Here is a 20,845-nt window from a genome sequence, read left to right as displayed (position 1 = left end):
ACAGTTTTCTTTCAGGCAGTGGTGTGGAGGCACTGTGATGGGTGATGCCCCTTTCATATAACTGTTGGGTGTAAATGGGTCACTCGATGTTTTCTTCACTACTTCATAATCCTGTGTAAGGATAGAAAGTAAAAATTATTACTACAGACTTCCCAGAATCCTCCTCACCTCTCCGGTCAGGTCTGTGTTTAATTAATAGAGATAAGAGTGATGTCATGTGATCTCCCAGGATCCTCCTCACCTCTCTGGTCAGGTCTGTGTTTTATTAATAGAGATAAGAGTGATGTCATGTGACCTCCCAGAATCCTCCTCACCTCTCCGGTCAGCAGGTAGATGATCTTCAGGGTGAGGTCTAATATCCTCTCAGTCATGTGGCTTTGGTTTTTGTCCATCCTTGTTGATGTGGTCATGTGATCTACACAGGGCTCTCCTCTCTGCAGATGAATACAATTACCATGGAACCCTAGTTGAGGAAACCTGGGTTAGAAGCTCTGTTTAGGTTTTAGGTCACCAGTGTGTCATTTATGAACATTTAACCTCCGAGTGATTGGTGTTGAACACAACAGAATGTGACAGGAAATCTTCCCAGTGGGTACAGGCAAATCAATATCACAGAGACTGCCGTGTCTCATCTAATAAACTGTTTCTCTGTAGCCAGGAACAATAATGGGTTCTAAAGAGATGATGTGGGTCTACGCAGCATCTGAAGGCCTTTGAGGACTTCTACGGAAAGAGGAGGGAAGGAGATCGAGTTGTATGTGACACGCAAGGAGTGCTTAGATAGGTAGGTGGACTACCATGAAAGAGCAGAGTCGTGGTGGTCAAGGGAGTTTGAAGGAGGAACCTGTATAGGATATTTTAATAACGTGATCTGTTTGATGTACTACCAGGAGAAGAAGTGAGTGTGGGTTGTCGAGTGTGGCTGGCGAGTGTGGGTTGCCTGGCCTGGGAGCGGGGGGGGGGGGGGGTAAGCACTGGATGGTATGGGAGCCATTCTCCCCGCGATCGTAGGGGAAGAGAGAGGAGAGGAGAGCCGCTGCCGCCTGGTTGATTAGAGTGCTGGGCAACATAACAGCTTTCATTTCAATTGCTGTGTGTTCCCCGCCGCACGCTGTCATATACAGCCCCTTCCCCTTGTCCGGGGAACTTTGATAGACAGATCACCCATCCCAGGATTGGACGGGTTATCTATCAAAATGCCCGGACAAGGGGGAGCGGCTGTATATGACAGCGCATGGCAGGGAACACAGCTCTAATCAAGCAGGCGGTGGCTCTCCTCTCTCTTCCCCTGCACGGGTAGGCTGCATTGGGGACATAGGCTGCACTGGGGAGGGGGGGGGGGGACACAGGCTGCACTGGGGAGGAGGGGGCACGGGCTGCACTGGGGAAGGGGGGGATACAGGCTTCACTGGGGAGGGGGGGGGACACAGGCTGCACTGGGGAGGGGGGGGGGGACACAAGCTGCACTGGGGAGGTGGGGGGGACACAGGCTGCACTGGGGAGGTGGGGGGGACACAGGCTGCACTGGGGAGGTGGGGGGGACACAGGCTGCACTGGGGAGGTGGGGGGGACACAGGCTGCACTGGGGAGGGGGGGACACAGGCTGCACTGGGGAGGTGGGGGGGACACAGGCTGCACTGGGGAGGGGGGGACACAGGCTGCACTGGGGAGGTGGGGGGGACATAGGCTGCACTGGGGGGACACAAGCTGCACTGGGGAGGTGGGGGGGGCACAGGCTGCACTGGGGAGGGGGGGGCACAGGCTGCACTGGGGAGGTGGGGGGGGACACAGGCTGCACTGGGGAGGGGGGGGACACAGGCTGCACTGGGGAGGTGGGGGGGACACAGGCTGCACTGGGGAGGTGGGGGGGACACAGGCTGCACTGGGAAGGTGGGGACACAGGCTGCACTAGGGAGGTGGGAGGGGGGCACAGGCTGCACTAGGGAGGTGGGAGGGGGGCACAGGCTGCACTAGGGAGGTGGGAGGGGGGCACAGGCTGCACTAGGGAGGTGGGAGGGGGGCACAGGCTGCACTAGGGAGGTGGGAGGGGGGCACAGGCTGCACTAGGGAGGTGGGAGGGGGGCACAGGCTGCACTGGCAAACACGGGTAGGCTGCATTGGTGGACACAGAAAAAATTGTTGTAAATATTTATTTTATAGCTTAATTCTGCATAAAACATTTAAGCGTAATTTCATGAGATAATATATGAGGGCGTGTTTAGGGGCGGGGCAACTGGTGGCGAGTAACCTTTGAGGCCTGGCTAGTAGCTCAGGACTTGAAATTTTAAGCCCTGGTTAAAGGCATTACAAATATGAGGGAAGAGGACCGACCCACAGTGGGAAGGGGTTGCAATTGGATGTAAAATAATACCTCATTACCTCTTCTGCATCCAGTTCCAGCAATGTCTCCTCTCTACTTCCTGCTACTTCACCGGAAACTATTGTTTTATTTTCCTTACCTCACTTCCTGCCCTTAATACTACTTCCTGTCTGTATCGTACCTCATTTCCTGTCTATGCGTTCCACTTACAATTGGTGAGATCGCCATCTTGGGGTGAATATAAAGACTGTCGCCTCCGTTGTTTCTGAACACTGAAAACATTCTTCCGTGTTCTTGTGCAAGTTAAAAGATAACCAAGGAAAAAAAAAAGTACATACTTTGCAAAAGTTATTGGCTTTTTCATTGGCCTTAGGTGTTTATATTATGTTCTCTGGATTTGTAGGTCAATAGAAAAGTGTACTGTAGTGTTTCAAACATTTCCTTTGGAAAAGCAATGAAAAAAAATATATTTTATTGTCCTCACAGACAGAGAAGCAAAGCAGGACAAGCGCCTTTCACACTCAGATCATGTGCTTAATGAAGATCGACCCCCCACCATCCACACTACATTCTCCGACATCTCTCCTCCACCATCCACACTACATTCTCCGACAGATCTCCTCCACCATCCACACTACATTCTCCGACAGCTCTTCTCCACCATCCACACTACATTCTCCGACAGCTCTTCTCCACCATCCACACTACATTCTCCGACAGCTCTCCTCCACCATCCACACTACATTCTCCGACAGATCTCCTCCACCATCCACACTACATTCTATGACAGCTCTCCTCCACCATCCACACTACATTCTCCGACAGCTCTTCTCCACCATCCACACTAAATTCTCCGACAGATCTCCTCCACCATCCACACTACATTCTCCGAGAGCTCTCCTCCACCATCCGCACTACATTCTCCGACAGATCTCCCCCACCATCCACACTACATTCTCCGACAGATCTCCTCCCACCATCCACACTACATTCTCCGACAGCTCTCCTCCTACCATCCACACTACATTCTCCGACAGCTCTCCTCCCACAATCCACACTACATTCTCCGACAGCTCTCCTCCACCATCCACACTACATTCTCCGACATCTCTCCTCCACCATCCACACTACATTCTCCGACAGCTCTCCTCCACCATCCACACTACATTCTCCGACATCTCTCCTCCACCATCCACACTACATTCTCCGACAGCTCTCCTCCACCATCCACACTACATTCTCCGACAGCTCTCCTCCACCATCCACACTACATTCTCCGACAGATCTCCTCCACCATCCACACTACATTCTCCGACAGCTCTTCTCCACCATCCACACTACATTCTCCGACAGATCTCCTCCACCATCCACACTACATTCTCCGAGAGCTCTCCTCCACCATCCGCACTACATTCTCCGACAGATCTCCTCCACCATCCACACTACATTCTCTGACAGCTCTCCTCCACCATCCACACTACATTCTCCGACAGCTCTCCTCCACCATCCACACTACATTCTCCGACAGCTCTCCTCCACCATCCACACTACATTCTCCGACAGCTCTCCTCCACCATCCACACTACATTCTCCGACAGCTCTCCCCCACCATCCACACTACATTCTCCGACAGCTCTCCTCCGCTATCTACACTACATTCTCCGACAGCTCTCCTCCACCATCCACACTACATTCTCCGACAGATCTCCTCCACCATCCACACTACATTCTCCGACAGATCTCCACCATCCACACTACATTCTCCAACAGCTCTCCTCCACCATCCACACTACATTCTCCGACAGATCTCCTCCACCATCCACACTACATTCTCCGACAGATCTCCTCCACCATCCACACTACATTCTCCGACAGCTCTCCTTCACCATCCACACTACATTCTCCGACAGATCTCCTCCACCATCCACACTACATTCTCTGACAGCTCTCCCCCACCATCCACACTACATTCTCTGACAGATCTCCTCCCACCATCCACACTACATTCTCCGACAGCTCTCCTCCTCCATCCACACTACATTCTCCGACAGCTCTCCTCCACCATCCACACTACATTCTCCGACAGCTCTCCTCCCACCATCCACACTACATTCTCCAACAGATCTCCTCCACCATCCACACTACATTCTCCGACAGCTCTCCTCCCACCATCCACACTACATTCTCCGACAGCTCTCCTCCACCATCCACACTACATTCTCCAACAGCTCTCCTCCCACCATCCACACTACATTCTCCGACAGCTCTCCTCCACCATCCACACTACATTCTCTGACAGCTCTCCTCCACCATCCACACTACATTCTCCGACAGCTCTCCTCCACCATCCACACTACATTCTCCGACAGATCTCCCCCACCATCCACACTACATTCTCCGACATCTCTCCTCCCACCATCCACACTACATTCTCCGACAGCTCTCCTCCCACCATCCACATTACATTCTCCGACAGATCTCCTCCACCATCCACACTACATTCTCCGACAGCTCTCCTCCACCATCCACACTACATTCTCCGACAGCTATCCTCCCACCATCCACACTACATTCTCCGACAGCTCTCCTCCACCATCCACACTACATTCTCCGACAGCTATCCTCCCACCATCCACACTATATTCTCCGACAGATCTCCTCCCACCATCCACACTACATTCTCCGACAGATCTCCTCCACCATCCACACTACATTCTCCGACAGCTCTCCTCCACCATCCACACTACATTCTCCGACAGCTATCCTCCCACCATCCACACTATATTCTCCGACAGATCTCCTCCCACCATCCACACTACATTCTCCGACAGATCTCCTCCACCATCCACACTACATTCTCCGACAGCTCTCCTCCACCATCCACACTACATTCTCCGACAGCTCTCCCCCACCATCCACACTACATTCTCCGACAGATCTCCCCCCACCAGCCACACTACATTCTCCGACAGCTCTCCTCCACCATCCACACTACATTCTCCGACAGATCTCCTCCACCATCCACACTACATTCTCCGACAACTCTCCTCCACCATGTACGCGGTATAAGACCTACCTCCAAGAATTTTGGTAAATTGTAAAATACAAAAATGGACTCAGCGCAGAATATTGTCAGAGGTCGAACTTTCTTGTTTATTTCAGAAAATCAGAACAACTTATTAACATACAATAAAAATAAGACTGAATTCAAATAAAAAAAAAAGTATATAAAACAGAAGTAAAAAGATACATCAAATTTATTACACATTGGCTGGACCAATGAGAACCCAGCTCCTTCAGTACAGCAAAACGTGCAACAGTTGATAGCAAATTATAAAAAGGTATCGAGGACTAATCCTGATTGGATTGGATATTCCGGAACTTCATCACCCAACTCCTTCTCAGTTGCCATTGTGTTGCCCACATATTGCCGCTGTGTTACCATTTTGCCCATGTATAGCTAACAGTTTAGTGTTGTTGTCTTTGCTGTAATTTAATCCCAACAGGTTTATAATCCATCAAACCCTAGCGTGAGAAAACTCAAGATAGGGTTGCGCATGTCCGGCAGGCGTTATCGCCGCCGGCCACCCGCAATCGTGGGCACGAGAGCCAGAATGGGGATTTGTGTGAGTAAACACCAATCCCTGTTCTGTCAGAGGAAAGGAGACAGATTGTTTGCCCCTAGTAAAGTAGTTGCGTATAGCCGGCGGGCGTGATTGACGCCGGCCACCCGCGATCGTGGGCACGAGAGCTAGAATGGGGATTTGTGTGAGTAAACACACAGATCCTGTTTTTCAAGGCGGTGTTATGATGACAGAATCCCAACATGTTTCACCTGCTGGGCTTCTTCAGTGGGTATATTGTTTGCTACTGGTCAAGAGTGGGCCAACTCGATATTAAACACTACAGACTAAGACTGGGAAGCCATTAATGTACATGTGTTTAAAGGTAGGCGTCCCAATATATTTGGTAACATTATGTACAGTAGTTCCTGTTTTTCAAGGCGGTGTTATGACGACAGAATCCCAACATGTTTTGCCCACTGGGCTTCTTCAGGGGTATATATTGTTTGCTACTGGTGAAGGGTGGGCCACCTCAATATTGAACCCTATGGACTAAGACTGTGGGATGCCATTTAAGTTCATGTGTGTGTAAACGCAGGCGTCCCAATACTTTTGGTAACAGTGTGCAGTAGTTCCCGTTTTTCCAAGGCGTGTTATGATGACAGAATTACAACATGTTTCACCTGCTGGGCTTCTTCAGGGGTTATATTGTTTGCTACTGGTCAAGGGTGGGCCAACTTGATATTAAACCCTACAGACTAAGACTGGGATGCCATTAAAGTTCATATGTGTGTGAAGGCAGGGGTCCCAATACTTTTGGTAACATAGTGTACAGTAGTTCCTATTTTTCAAGGCAGTGTTATGACAACAGAAACCCGACACGTTTTGCCCGCTGGGCTTCTTCTAATATAGTGTTTTTCCTGCCCTGGAGTCCAACAAACATTTCTTTCCAAGTGAAATGTTTCCCACAGTCGGAACATGGAAAAGGGTGTTAGCCTGCGTGAACTCTCTGGTGTTTAAGAAGAGTCTCTTTGCTGAATGAAACATTTCCCGCACTCTGAACACGAAGAGGGATGCTCACAATTTTTCTGACATTTATGAAGTTTTCCTATCTGAACAAAACACTTTCCTCATTCCCCGTGAATTTTTTTTTGGTGTCTAAGAAAATTCCTTTTATTAGTGAAACATTTCCCGCACACTGAACATGAAAAAGGACGCTCCCCCGTGTGGATTCTCTGATGTCTAAGAAGGTGCGAGGTCTGAATGAAACTTTTCCCGCACTCTGGGCATGAATAAGGACGCTCCCTGGTGTGAACTCTCTGGTGGATGAGAAAGTGTTGTTTCATTGAGAACTTTTTCCCGCAGTCTGGACACGAAAAAGGCCGCACACCCGTGTGAATTCTCTGGTGAATAAACAAGTGTTGCTTCAGAACAAACCTTTTCCCGCACTCCGAGCAGGAATATGGCCGGTCACCCGTGTGAATCCTCTGGTGAATAGTGAGCCCTTCTCTCTGACCAAAACTTTTCCCGCACTCCGAACACGAATAGGGGCGCTCGCCCGTGTGAACCTTCAGATGTTTATGAAGCTCTTCCACCCGGGCGAAGCGTTTCCCGCACTCCGGACACAAATACGGACGCTCGCCCGTGTGAATCCTCAGGTGGCCGAGAAGGCTCGCTTTCTGGCTGAAACGCTTCCCGCACTCCGAACACGGGAACGGACGCTCGCCCGTGTGGGTCCTCTGGTGCGTTAGGAGGTGCGCTTTCTTCGCGAAGGTTTTTCCGCACTCCGGACACGAAAAGGGACGCTCGTCGGCGTGTGCGGTACTCGACAACGAACTCTCCCCTACGTCAACGCCTTCTTGGCTCGACAAAGAGTTTTCGGCTTTGGGTGGATCCGTTGATTTCTTCTCGCCGCGAGATCTTAGAAGTCTATCTGGAGTTACGAGATGCGATTTGTCAGAGGACTTCTGAGGATTAGAGTGACCCTTCGATCGATGTGTATCTTTTTTATGGACCTTTACTACTGGAAAGTGTTGTGCATTGTCGTTAGATTTTCCTTTTTTATCTGTAGATGAAGAAGAAGAAGGTCTCTCAGAGATATTCCCGACGTAGTGTCCACCTGTTGGAAAAAAAATTGAATGTAATTTTCGAAATTTTCTTCATTTCTTATACAGTGGAACCTCGGATTACGAGCATAATCCAAAGTACTTGCATATCAAAGCGAGTTTCCCCATAGAAGTCAATGGAAACGAAAATAATTAGTTCCGCATTGACTTCAATGGCCTGCAATACCACATGTGGCCAGATGTGGATGGGGGGGCGCCAGAGAGCCTCATAAACGCCCGAAAAGGCCCGAGGACAAACCTCGGAAAGACTTTGTTGCCGCGGTCAGCAAAGCTGTCCTCTGGCCTTTTCGTGCAGTTCCGACTGTCGCCGATCGGCGCCGGCGTCCCCCCACCTCAGGCCAAACGCGGTACTGCACACCGCTTTGGCCTGAATCCTGCTTGTTTTGCGAGACAACACTCGCAAACAGAGTTAAGCCCTGTACGCGCGATCGGTTTCATCGGACAAACCGATCGTGCGTGGACCCCATCGGTGAAAAAAAAAATAGAACACGTTTTAAAATTTTCCTATGGATAAAAAATCCGATCGTCTGTGGGGGAACTCCATCGGTCAAAAATCCATGCATGCTCAGAATCAAGTCCACGCATGCTCGGAAGCATTGAACTTCCTTTTTCTCAGCACGTCGTAGTGTTGTACGTCACCGCGTTTGGACACAGTCGGATTTTTGACCGATAGTGTGTAGGCAAGACTGATGAAAGTCAGCTTCATGGGATATCCGACGAAAAAATTCATCAGATTACATTCCATCAGAAATCCGATCGTGTGCACGAGGCTTTACAATTCTTAAAAATACAGCGCTCGTATTGCGAAACGCTTGTTAAAGCGGAGGTCCACCCGAAAAAAAAAAAAAAAAGCCAAAAAGGCTCCAAAAAATGTGAAGATTTTTTTTTATAAATTTGATGAAATTAGATACAAAAAAATTAATCTTTTTTTTTTTTAGACTTACCAGAAATGTCTGTTACTAGGCAGATCATCCTAATCTGCCACTTCCTCGTCCGCAGCGATCTTCTGTGTTCTCCTCCTGGCGTTGCCTCCTGGTAAATAGGGGGGCGCTGTCTTCTGGGACATGTGTGTGTCCCAGACGAGAGCCGCCCATTCACAAATAGCGGCGCGACTCGCGCGTTGCGCAGTAGGAAACAAGCAGTGAAGCCGCAAGGCTCCACTGCCTGTTTCCCTTAGTGAGGATGGCGGTGCTGGGACTTACCGCGATTGGCCTCGGGGGGCCGACATCACGGGCACCCTGGACAGGTAAGTGTGCTTATTAAAAGTCAGCAGCTACAGTGTTTGTAGCTGCTGACTTTAAAAATGTTTTTTTAAAGCTGGACCTCTGCTTTAAACCGTGTTACTCGCAATACGAGGTTCCACCGTACTCGCATATCGAAGCGAGTTTCCCCATTGAAGTCAATGGAAACTATAATAATCTTGGAAAAAAAAAACGGGTTTACGAATTAAAAAATAACAAAACACAGTAAAGTTAGCCCAATTTATTTGTATAATGTGAAAGACAATGTTACGCGGAGTAAATAGATACCTAACATGTCACGCTTTAAAATTGCACACACTCATGGAATGGCGCCAAACTTCGGTACTTAAAAATCTCCATAGGCGACGCTTTCTTTTTTTTTTTACAGGTTACCAGTTTAGAGATACAGAGGAGGTCTGGTGCTAGAATTGTTGCTGGCGCTCTAACGCATGCGGCGGTACCGCACATGTGTGGTTTGAACTGCGTTTACATATGTGGGCGGGACTTACGTGCGTGTTTGCTTCTGAGCGCGAGCCACCGGGGACAGGGGCGTTTTAAATTTATTGTATTTTATTTTTTTCACTTAATTGCTTTATTTTTTTTTACTTTGATCACTTTTATTCCTATTACAAGGAATGTAAACATCTCTTGTAATAGGAATGGTGTGTGACAGGTCCTCTTTATGGAGAGATGGTCAATAAGACCCCGCATCTCTCCTCCAGGCTGGAAAACATGAGATCGGGAAAAAAAAAATTCATCGATCTCATGTTGACAGCCGTGATCGTGGCTTTGTTTACTTTCGGGAATCCGAGTGAGAGGTCATAACGTCGCGCCCAGGCCTCCGACGGTCATAGAGATGACTCCATCATCGTCATCTGGCGTCGGACGATTCTTATTCCGGACCCCCGATGCCACGGGAGAGCCCAGAGAAGCAACAGACACCCCCCCCCCCCCACGAGTATAATCCGTTCCAGGAGAATGCTCGTAATCCAAAGCACTTGCATATCAAAGCGAGTTTCCCCTTAGAAGTCAATGGAAATTAAAATAATTTGTTCAATGGCATGCAATACCGCATGTGGCCAGAGGTGGGAGAGCCTCGGAAACTTATGAACGACTCCGCTCTGGCACCCCCCCCCCACCTCAGGCCAAACTTGGTACTGCACCCCACTTTGCCTTGAATCCTGCTCGTTTTGTGAGACAACACTCACAAACCGAGTCAGGATTTAAAAAAATACACAGCGCTCGTATTGCGGAACGCTCGTTGACCGCGTTATTTACAGTCCGAGTTCCACCGTACTTCTCAATCTTATTTGTAGGAGGAATCTTTGTAGAATGTTGATCTGGGGAGATATCTAAATCATTTTAACCTGAAGAAAATTGGGTAAAATTTTGTGGCTTGTCTGCCCTCCTCTGGATTATGGTTATTACTTACTTGTGCCAATATAAAGAGACGATTCCTTCTGTTTACTTTTTGTAGTTGTCGCCTCCGCCTCCTCCATAGACTGCTGATCTCCACTCACCAACGGCTCCTCCTCTTCTTCCTCTTTAATCGTAATTTTGAGGTCTTTCAGATCTTCAGCCTAAACCCCAAAGATGATGGAATACATTTATAAACGGGACACAACGTTACGTAGAAGTACGTTCTCTCGTAGCTTAGAAATCTGTTCTAGTTGCTCAGTCCCACCTACCTGATCATGGTGAGGGATGGTGTGACCTTCCTGTGTGGAATCCCGGGAATACAGAGGACGGGGACATCTCTCTGGTGGGTTCCCATTACTGGATCCATCTGTAGGAAACACACACACTGACTGAATATATTGTTTCTATGTGTTTATCAGATGATGGGGGATCTAGGTGGAGCCTCCGTACTGCTCTCTCCTTTACAATAATGTGCACCACCCTACAGTTTGGGCCCCACTGTTAGCTGGGAATACAGAGGATGGGGACATCTCTCTGGTGGGTTCCCATTACTGGACCCATCTGTAGGAAACACACACACTGACTGAATATATTGTTTCTATGTGTTTATCAGATGATGGGGGATCTAGGTGGAGCCTCCGTACTGCTCTCTCCTTTACAATAATGTGCACCACCCTACAGTTTGGGCCCCACTGTTAGCTGGGAATACAGAGGATGGGGACATCTCTCTGGTGGGTTCCCATTACTGGACCCATCTGTAGGAAACACACACACTGACTGAATATATTGTTTCTATGTGTTTATCAGATGATGGGGGATCTAGGTGGAGCCTCCGTACTGCTCTCTCCTTTACAATAATGTGCACCACCCTACAGTTTGGGCCCCACTGTTAGCTGGGAATACAGAGGACGGGGACATCTCTCTGGTGGGTTCCCATTACTGGATCCATCTGTAGGAAACACACACACTGACTGAATACAGTTTCTGATTCCTTTTTTTGATCGAACTAGATAGATATTTGTCAATGTTTTTTTAATCATTTAACCACTTAACTGGAAGAATTAGCTGCCCAATGACCGGGCCATTTTTTGCGATTCGGGAATGCGTCGCTTTAACTGACAATTGCGCGGTCGTGCGACGCGGCTCCCAAACAAAATTGATGTCCTTTTTTTCTCTCACAAATAGAGCTTTCTTTTGGTGGTATTTGATCACCTCTGCGGTTTTTATTTTTTGCGCTATAAACCAATAAAAAGCGGCAATTTTGAAAAAAAAAAAGCAATACTTTTTACTATAATAAATATCCCCCAAAAATATATAAAAAACTATATTTTTTACGCAGTTTTGGTATGTATTCTTCTACATATTTTTGATTTAAAAAAAAAAATTGCAATAAGCGTATATTAATTGGTTTGCGCCAAAGTTATAGTGTCTACAAAATAGGGGATAGAATTACAGCATTTTTTTTATATTTGTTTTTAAATTAGTATGGGCGGCGATCTGCGATTTTTATCGCGACTGCGAGATTATGACGGACACATCGGACATTTTTGACACATTTTTGGGACCATTGTCATTTATACAGCGACCAGTGCTATAAAAATGCACTGTTTACTGTGTAAATAGCACTGGCAGGGAAGGGGTTAACACTAGGGGGCGAGGAAGGGGTTAAGAGTGTCCTAACGGCGAGGGGGCGTGGCTTACTGTGACACGACACTGATCACTGCTCCCGGTGACAGGGAGCAGAAGATCACTGTCCTGTCACAAGGCAGAACAGGGAAATGCCTTGTTTACATAGACATCTCTCCTTTCTTGCCGCTCCGGGATACGATCGCGGGACACCGGCGAACATCGAGTCCGCAGGACCAGCGGTCACAGTCACAGAGCTCACGAAGCCAAAAAACGCACCCCGTCCCGACGAGCTTGCGTGCAGAAGCGAACACATATGCGAGCAGCGCCCGCATATGTAAACGGTATTCAAACCACACATGTGAGGTATCGCCACGATTGTTAGAGCGAGAGCAATAATTCTAGCCCTAGACCTCCTCTGTAACTCAAAACATGCAACCTGTAGAATTTTTTAAACGTCGCCTATGGAGATTTTAAAGGGTAAAAGTTTGTCGCCATTCCACGAGCGGACACAATTTTGAAGCGTGACATGTTAGGTATCAATTTACTCGGCATAACATTATCTTTCACAATATAAAAAAAAAATGGGATAACTTTACTGTTGTCTTATTTTTTAATTAAAAAAAGTGTATTTTTTTCCCCAAAAAAGTGCGCTTGTAAGACCGCTGCGCAAATACGGTGTGACAGAAAGTATTGCAACGACTGCTATTTTATTCTCTAGGGTGTTAGAATAAAAAAAAAAAAATATATATATATATATATATATATATATATATATATATATATAATGTTCTGGGGGTTCTAATTAGAGGGCAGTGAAAAAACACATTAGAATTGCTGTTTTACTTGTAATGCCAACGGCCACCACCAGATGGCGCCAGGTCACAGAAGGAAGCTTGGGCCTTCACAAGGCCGCAAATCCGTGGCCTTAATTACCGGCCGTGGCGGGGGCGCACGGAGACACAGGATCCTGTGCCTCCGTGCGCCTCCACCTCCCCCGCCGCGCGATCGCAACGGCCGGTAATTGAGGCCGCAGCTTTGCGGCCTTGTGAGTGAGAAACTTATATAGGGCAACACATGCAACCTGAATCGCCTCTTGTAGGCCGTGGCCTCAATTACTGGCGGGCGCCAGGTCACAATTTCTTGTCGCAATTGCGACCGGGCGCCCGGATTTTGTCGAGCCGTGCTTTACATATAACATTGCCTTGACTCTTAAAAATAGCTCCGTGATACCTTCCTTTACTAGATGGTGGTTTCTTTGATTCCCCCCCCCCCCAAAAAAGGGGGGCTTTCCCCCTCCCTCTCCCAACCCCAAAAAGAGGGGGGGGGTTGTGTTTACTACTTACTTGTGCCCATACGTAGAGAAGATTCCTCCTGTTGACGTTCCATCCTCTCCTCCTCCTCCATAGACTGCTGATCTCCACTCACCAACCTCTCTTCTTCTTCTTCTTCTTCTTCTGGATCTTCAACCTTGATGTCTAGCAGTTCTTCATCCTAAACCCCAATGTTGATAAAAGTGGATTAGTAAACAGAAGCATGAGATTACATTACATCGTCTCAGAACCTAAAAAATATTCATAGACGAGGTGTGACAATCTAATTTCCGGAATGCCCGTGGCGTAGTACTACGGTGGCGAGTCCCACAGCAATTCGCACTCGAGCGTGTTCTGACATGTTCTACCTTGCACTCTCCTGGGTTGCAGACCAGTGGGCTCAGCCGTCACGGAGTAGAAGAAGAAATAACACGTGGGTGTGTGTGCATTGCGCTGCTGGCAGAAAATAAGTGACTGGGATCTGGAGCGGCGGATGACAGGCAGTCCCCGGGTTACGAACGGGAATCGGGAAATGTCTCCCTGTCTGTGATTAGCGCAGCACCATGCAAACTTTCTGGTGGGCTCTACACGTGGGCTGTGCGAACACGCCAGAGCTCACCCCTAGTGCAGAGTTCAGGGCGACTGGAGCCATCACATTCGGTCGCGGAAGTGACGCTCTGTGTTGCTGTCAGAGACGCCCATCTTGGTACACCCTGCACTCGGCCACAGTATGCCAGCAGCGGACATCTTGTTACACCCAGCTCATATTGTTTGGGCTGGGTGTAACAAGATGGCCGCTGCCATTGTTATGCGGCCGAGTGCAAGGAGTACCAAGATGGGCGTTGCAGGCAGCCTTCCCCATCAGTGCCCATAAATGTCACCTATCAGTGCCCACCAGTTGTCAGTGGCACCTGCCAGAGCCCGCCAGCCGTCAGTGCCACCTGCCAGAGCCCGCCAGCCGTCAGTGCCACCTGCCAGAGCCCGCCAGCCGTCAGTGCCACCTGCCAGAGCCCGCCAGCCGTCAGTGCCACCTGCCAGAGCCCGCCAGCCGTCAGTGCCACCTGCCAGAGCCCGCCAGCCGTCAGTGCCACCTGCCAGCCGTCAGAGCCACCTGCCAGTGCCCGCCAGCCATCAGTGCCACCTGCCAGTGCCCACCAGCCGTCAGTGCCACCTGCCAGTGCCCACCAGCCATCAGTGACCTGCCAGCCATCAGAGCCACCTGCCAGTGCCCGCCAGCCATCAGTGCCACCTGCCAGTGCCCACCAGCCATCTATCAGTGCCACCTAATCTGTATTGTGCTTTGAGAAACTGTCACACAACATTTAAAAAAAGTATCGGTAATTGGCGAGCAGTGGCGGCTGGTGCTCAATTTTTTTGGGGGGGCGCAAACAAAACCCCAACCAACCCCCCCCCCCCAATGTCACTCACAGACAATGTGACCTGCATTTAGACAGAGGGATAGATTGGATAGGACAGATAGATAGATAGATAGATAGATAGATAGATAGATAGATAGATAGATAGATAGATAGATAGATAGATAGATAGATAGATAGATTGGATAGGACAGATTGATTATCTATATATCTATCTAATTATCTATCTATCTGTCCTATCCAATCTATCTATCTATCTAATTATCTATCTATCTGTCTGATTATCTATATATCTATCTAATTATCTATCTGACAGATAGATAGATAATTAGATAGATATATAGATAATTAGATAGATAGATAGATAGATAGATAGATAGATAGATAGATAGATAGAGACAGAGGGACAGAGAGAGACAGGGGGACAGAGAGAGACAGAGGGACAGAGAGAAAAAGAGAGAGAGAGAGAGAGAGAGAGAGAGAGAGACAGAGGGACAGAGAGAGACAGGGGGACAGAGAAAGAGAGAGAGAGAGAGAGAGAGAGACAGAGAGAGACAGATATAAGAGAGATATAAGAGACAGATATAAGAGACTTGTAAAGCATGGCTGTAGGTCGCAGAGCAGGGAGCCCTCCCTCACACACAGGAGATAATGTAATGAAGGCTCCAGCACAGATCGGGTGAAACATGGCCCCCCCCTCCACTCTCCATCACAAGCTGACAATACATCCAGCACAAGGTGCTGCTCTATGTGGATGGAGTGGACACTGGACAGACACTGGGTTAAAAGAATAAATAAAGGGTTTTAACAAGAATATTTTACTTACCTCCATGTCCTGGAGCCAGAGAACTGAAAGTGAAAGTGACACAGCCGCCCGGGAAAAGCACTGCTCATTTCCTAGCAGTGCAGAAGGAACCAATGTGAGGGGCTGGAGAGACACAGGACCACCAATGTGATTGGCTGGAGTGGCGTCCTGCACAACGCCACAGAGCTTAAAAAAAACCTTGCAAATGAAACGTCTTGCTGCAGCATTGGCAGGACGTTTCAATGATGCCTATGCCTTAATATTTCACTGTTCCCGGCGCCCAGAGCCCGCCCCGAACACTTTAAAGGACCTTTTTTTTCTTAAAGGGCCAAAAAAAATAATTTTTTTTTTCATTTTTTTTCATTTTTTTTTGTTAATGGCTTAGCCCAGGCGCCCCCTATGGACGGGCCGCCACTGTTGGCGAGTACTTGAAAAAAGCTATCAGTACTTGTACTCAGTTTTAAAAATTTGGTATCGGGACAACAATACCTAAAACCCATGGCCGGGTCTTCTAAGCTTCGAATTTCAACGTCTGACTGTTTGTCAGTCTTTGCCCATTTAATGGCACCTTCTTCTTGAAGGACCTTGACCCAAACCTTTTCTGTGGGTAATTGTTTATGATTTCTACTGTTCCTGTGTCCCTCAATGATCTCCAAGAAAAAGGTTTTATGGTATGGTACTCGTCCTAAACATCTCACCTCCTCTGCGGACCGATCTCCACTCACCGTCTCTTCCTCTTCTTCCTCGTCTTTCTGTTCCTCATCCTAAACCCCAAAGATGATAAAATACATTTGTAAGAAGGAAGAAGAGATTATATAGAAGAACAACATCTTATAGTTTAGACCTTCACCATCAGTCCCACCTACCCGATCCTGGGGAGGGATCCCTTGTCTGTTACTGGATAATGTCCCAGAATTCCCGGCACCGCTCACCTCTCCTATCAGAAGCTCCATCATCTTCTTGATGACCTTTAGAAATTCCTTCTCTTTACCCTTTGGTGTCAGGCAGTGACGTGGAGACACTGTGATGGGCGACTCCCCCCGCGGACAACTGCTGGGTGTTAATGGATCACCAGATGTTTTCTACTTTATAATCCTGTTTAAAGAGAGAAATGTATTACTACAGTCTTCCCAGAATCCTCCTCACCTCTCCGGTCAGGTCTGTGTTTTATTAATAGAGATAAGAGTGATGTCATGTGACCTCCCAGAATCCTCCTCACCTCTCCGGTCAGCAGGTAGATGATCTCCAGGGTAAGGTCTAATATCCTCTCAGTCACTTGGCTTTAGTCTTTCCCCATCCTCATTGATGTGGTCATGTGATCTAAACAGGACACTCCTCTCTGTAGACGGATAATAAACTGATAATTATTTTCACTATACTGGTTTGAAGAACGTCTCTACAGTGTTCCTCCATAGTTCTCATAGGTCTCTCTTGGACCTTTTGTTATACTCTATTACAGGCCTCCTTTTTCAATGATCTGAAAGCAAACCAGAGACTACTCGAAACCAGAGACTACTCGAAATTCCTTATTTTAGGCTGAAATAGAAGGGTAATGCCCCGTACACACGATCGTAATTTCCGATGGAAAAAGTACGACAGACTTTTTCCATCGGAAATTTCGACCGTGTGTATGCCCCATCAGACTTTTACTCTGTCGGATTTCCGATGCGAGTTTGGCCGGGCAAAAGCCCAATCATGTGTACGGGAACAGTCATGCCCAAAAAGATGTTCTATGGCCGTGATGGTGAACCTTGGCACCCCAGATGTTTTGGAACTACATTTTCCATGATGCTCAACTGCACAGTGCATGAGCGTCATGGGAAATGTAGATCAAAAACATCTGGGGTGCCGAGGTTCACCATCACTGATCTATGGTCTGCTGGCAGCCCTCCAACACCAACTCTGCGGCCTTCAGTGGTGTATCTGGTCTATAAACCAGAGGCTCTGGATGGACAGTTGTATAAATGGTTCTATATTTAGGATGTATCTGGTCTATAAACCAGAGGCTCTGGATGGACAGTTGGATAAATGGTTCTATATTTAGGATGTATCTGGTCTATAAACCAGAGGTTCTGGATGGACAGTTGGATTTATGGTTCTATATTTAGGATGTATCCGGTCTACAAACCAGAGGCTCTGGATGGACAGTTGGATAAATGGTTCTATATTTAGGATGTATCCGGTCTATAAACCAGAGGCTCTGGATGGACAGTTGGATAATTGGCTCTATATTTAGGATGTAGCCGGTCTATAAACCAGAGGCTCTGGATGGACAGTTGGATAATTGGCTCTATATTTAGGATGTATCCGGTCTATAAACCAGAGGCTCTGGATGGACAGTTGGATAAATGTGCACATACAATCAATCACAGTGACTATGGAGGAAGAGGACGGACATGACGGGGTTACTGGGTGTAAATATAAAATAATATCTTATTACCTCCTCTGCTGCCAATTCCAGTAATGTCTCCTCTCTACTTCTTACCGACCGACCTCACTTCCTGTCTGTACCTGACATCACTTCCTGTCTGTACCTGACATCACTTCCTGTCCTTGCGTGCCACTAGCAATAAGTCAGACTGCCATCTTGTGGGTAATAGAAATATTGCACCCTATGTTAAACCTGGAGCTCAAAGGCCAACTAACCTAATGGCCCCTAAACGAAATGTAGGTTTCGATTTACCCAACTGCCGAAATATCACGCGACCCAAGAGATTCCCCTTTGGGGGAGCCTAGAAACAGCTGAGTGTGCAACCAACTATTTATAATGTCCTTTGGTTACATCGATCTGAGTGTGAGTTAATCTCTAATCCGATCACTAAAGAATCACAAGAGTCACCTCTGTCCTTGTGAACCTCTATTTTTTAGGGCCTACAAAAAAAAAAACACGCTTACACCACATACATTGGATCTAGTGTGGCCCTAGACCAAATGTCAATGTAGGAACACAGCGATCTGTGCTATAAAAATGCACTGATTACTGTGAAAATGACACTGGCAGTGAAGGGGTTAACCTATAGGGGGCGCTAAAGGGGTTAAGTGTTCCCTGGTGTGTGTTTCTTACTATGTAGGGGCGTGTGACGTTCCTGATCGTCATTCCCTATGACAGGGAACAGACGATCAATCACAGCCACACTAGGAAGCACGGGAGAGGTTTGTTTACACTTACCTCTCCCCGTTCTTCAGCTCTGTGACCCGAGCGCGGGACACCGACGGCAATCGGGTCCCGTGGGCGTGGTCACAGGACCGGGTCGCGAGTGCGGTGGCGCGCTCGCGACCCACGGCTGGGCTTCTTGTAAAGGGGACGTACCTGTACGTCCATGTGCCCAGCCGTGCCATTCTGCCGACGTATTTAGTCGTGCGGCGGTCCATAAGCGGGTAAGGCAAGTAGGCCTACCGGTACTTGGTTGCCCCCAGGACTTTAACACACTGCTATAGTGTGTGGCCAGCCCAGCCGTGAGGCGCGGACAGAGCAAACAACAGGTTGCTTGCAGTTAGGAGACAGTCATGGGGATAATCCAGGATCCATTCCAGGTAGAAGGGCCGGCTGCGGTCAGGGGATAATCCAGGATCCGTTCCAGGTAGAGGCCGGCTGCGGTCAGGGGATAATCCAGGATCCGTTCCAGGTAGAGGCCGGCTGCGGTCAGGGGAGAATCCAGGATCCGTTCCAGGTAGAAGGGCCGGCTGCGGTCAGGGGATAATCCAGGATCCGTTCCAGGTAGAAGGGCCGGCTGCGGTCAGGGGATAATCCAGGATCCGTTTCAGGTAGAAGGGCCGGCTGAGGTCAGGGGATAATCCAGGATCCGTTCCAGGTAGAGGCCGGCTGCGGTCAGGGGAGAATCCAGGATCCGTTCCAGGTAGAAGGGCCGGCTGCGGTCAGGGGATAATCCAGGATCCGTTCCAGGTAGAAGGGCCGGCTGCGGTCAGGGGATAATCCAGGATCCGTTCCAGGTAGAAGGGCCGGCTGAGGTCAGGGGATAATCCAGGATCCGTTCCAGGTAGAAGGGCCGGCTGCGGTCAGGGGATAATCCAGGATCCGTTCCAGGTAGAGGCCGGCTGCGGTCAGGGGATAATCCAGGATCCGTTCCAGGTAGAGGCCGGCTGCGGTCAGGGGAGAATCCAGGATCCGTTCCAGGTAGAAGGGCCGGCTGCGGTCAGGGGATAATCCAGGATCCGTTCCAGGTAGAAGGGCCGGCTGCGGTCAGGGGATAATCCAGGATCCGTTCCAGGTAGAAGGGCCGGCTGCGGTCAGGGGATAATCCAGGATCCGTTCCAGGTAGAGGCCGGCTGCGGTCAGGGGAGAATCCAGGATCCGTTCCAGGTAGAAGGGCCGGCTGCGGTCAGGGGATAATCCAGGATCCGTTCCAGGTAGAAGGGCCGGCTGCGGTCAGGGGATAATCCAGGATCCGTTCCAGGTAGAAGGGCCGGCTGCGGTCAGGGGATAATCCAGGATCCGTTCCAGGTAGAGGCCGGCTGCGGTCAGGGGATAATCCAGGATCCGTTCCAGGTAGAGGCCGGCTGCAGTCAGGGGAGAATCCAGGATCCGTTCCAGGTAGAAGGGCCGGCTGCGGTCAGGGGATAATCCAGGATCCGTTCCAGGTAGAAGGGCCGGCTGCGGTCAGGGGATAATCCAGGATCCGTTCCAGGTAGAAGGGCCGGCTGAGGTCAGGGGATAATCCAGGATACGTTCCAGGTAGAAGGGCCGGCTGAGGTCAGGGGATAATCCAGGATCCGTTCCAGGTAGAAGGGCCGGCTGGGGTCAGGGGAGAATCCAGGATCCGTTCCAGGTAGAGGCCGGCTGCGGTCAGGGGATAATCCAGGATCCATTCCAGGTAGAGGCCGGCTGCGGTCAGGGGATAATCCAGGATCCGTTCCAGGTAGAGGCCGGCTGCGGTCAGGGGAGAATCCAGGATCCGTTCCAGGTAGAAGGGCCGGCTGCGGTCAGGGGATAATCCAGGATCCGTTCCAGGTAGAAGGGCCGGCTGCGGTCAGGGGATAATCCAGGATCCGTTCCAGGTAGAAGGGCCGGCTGCGGTCAGGGGATAATCCAGGATCC

The 20,845-nt window shown here is 49.1% G+C and overlaps 2 protein-coding genes and 1 long non-coding RNA gene across 4 annotated transcripts in view; all 3 read right to left on the bottom strand.

Moving 5' to 3' along the window:
• Positions 1-20,845, bottom strand: part of LOC120910546 (zinc finger protein 850-like) — a 1,103,195-nt gene that overhangs the window by 247,328 nt on the left and 835,022 nt on the right.
• LOC120910016 (gastrula zinc finger protein XlCGF26.1-like) overlaps positions 1-20,845 on the bottom strand; it is a 111,051-nt gene that overhangs the window by 67,912 nt on the left and 22,294 nt on the right. The gene's annotated exons all lie outside the window — the stretch shown is intronic.
• LOC120910264 lies at positions 16,337-18,270 on the bottom strand. The gene is made up of 4 exons (XR_005741469.1): positions 18,230-18,270; positions 17,009-17,128; positions 16,656-16,884; positions 16,337-16,553 (listed from the first exon to the last, which is right to left on the bottom strand). It is a non-coding gene; the product is annotated as an uncharacterized LOC120910264 (long non-coding RNA).

This window comes from Rana temporaria, chromosome 8 (genome assembly GCF_905171775.1).
Source record: "Rana temporaria chromosome 8, aRanTem1.1, whole genome shotgun sequence".
Lineage (NCBI taxonomy): Eukaryota > Metazoa > Chordata > Amphibia > Anura > Ranidae > Rana > Rana temporaria.
This window is presented reverse-complemented; position numbering and strand designations above follow the sequence as displayed.